This window comes from Triticum urartu, chromosome 7 (genome assembly GCF_003073215.2).
Source record: "Triticum urartu cultivar G1812 chromosome 7, Tu2.1, whole genome shotgun sequence".
In the NCBI taxonomy this organism is placed as follows: Eukaryota; Viridiplantae; Streptophyta; class Magnoliopsida; order Poales; family Poaceae; genus Triticum; species Triticum urartu.
The window spans coordinates 187,759,625-187,761,411 of record NC_053028.1 but is presented as its reverse complement, the minus strand read 5'-3'; positions in this window follow the sequence as shown (position 1 = coordinate 187,761,411).

Here is a 1,787-nt window from a genome sequence, read left to right as displayed (position 1 = left end):
CTATTCTTAATTCTCATCTTTTCTAAACCCTCAGATGCCTCCAAGACGTGACAATGGATTTCCACCGGAGCTCACTCAGTTGATCCAGCAGCAGAATCAATTGATGCAGATGTTAGTTCAGAACCAGCAGAACAACAACAACCCACCACCACCACCACCTGTTGACCACTTAGCCCGTTTTCTTAGGCTGAATCCGCCGGTATTTTCTAGTAGCACCGAGCCGATAGTAGCAGATGATTGGCTCCACAAGATAGGAAGGGAGTTGACCACTGCAGGATGCACGGATGGTGAGAAAGTGAAGTTTGCCACTCACCAGCTAGACGGACCCACGGCAGCATGGTGGGAGAATTTCACAGCCACTTACCCAGTTGACACTGTCACATGGGATCAGTTTCAGCAAGCTTTCCGCACTGCCCATGTTTCAGCAGGAGCTATGGCCATAAAGAAGCGTGAGTTTCGCAACTTACGCCAAGGAGGAAGGACTGTTGGCCAGTATGTGGAGGAGTTTAGTAAGCTAGCCCATTATGCCCCAGATGACGTTGCTACGGATGCAGCTAAGCAGGAGAAGTTTCTGGAAGGACTGAATGATGAACTAAGCATGAAGTTGATGGTAGCAAGTTTGAACAACTACCAGGAGTTGGTAGATCGTCCCATCATGATAGAAGGGAAGCAACAGCAGATGGAGAACCGTAAGAGGAAGTATGGACAGGGGAAGTATAACTCTGGAGCCCAGCAGAAGCCCCGTTTTACCCCTAAACCGGGATTTCAGTTTCAGCATACCCATGGAGGAGGTAGCTCGCACAACCATAATGGCCACAAGAATGGTGATGGGAATGGAGGAAGCAACGGCCAGAACCGTACCACCCCATCGACCCCAACCAAGAGAGACCTGAGCCAAGTCACCTGTTTCAAGTGTTCGAAGACCGGACATTATGCCAATGAATGTCCTGAAGGCCAGAATGGAAATGGCAATGGAAGCTCTGGGAAGAAGCCAAACCCTTTCAATAGGGGACAGGTGAACCACGTTAATGTGGAGGAGGTTGAAGATCAGCCCGATGCAGTAATCGGTAAGTTTTTGGTTAAGTCATTTACTGCACTCGTTCTTTTTGACACTGGTGCATCGCATTCATACATATCAAGGGGATTCGTGGATAAGTATAACCTGCCAACCCAAGCCCTTAGGTCACCCATGTTAGTAAGCTCACCAGGAGCGGAGTTTAAGGCTAGACGATGGTGTGATCGGTTACCATTAAGGATTGGTAACTATGTGTTTCCCTCAGACCTAATAGTATTGGAATCTCAAGGATTGGATGTGATATTAGGCATGGATTGGTTATCAAAGTATGAAGGGAACATTGAGTGTGCTAGTAAGTCAATTTTGCTTACCACACCCGAAGGAAGAAGGATCAAGTATGTATCCAGGCATGTGCCAAAGAGGACACAAGTAAATTGCCTAACAGGAGTCGTGCAGGAGGAAGTACCAGTGGTGAAGGAGTTTCCTGACGTATTTCCTGAGGAATTGCCAGGCATGCCACCGGATAGAGATATTGAGTTTTTGATTAGTTATTGCCAGGCACAGGCCCAATATCAAAGAGACCATACCGAATGCCAGCAAAGGATTTGGTAGAAATTAAGAATCAGATCAAGGAGTTATTGGAGAAAAGTTACATTCACCCAAGTTCTTCACCTTGGGGATCACCTATACTTCTAGTGGAAAAGAAGGATGGATCATTAAGGATGGTTGTAGATTATCGGGGATTGAATGGAGTAACCATCAAGAACAAGTA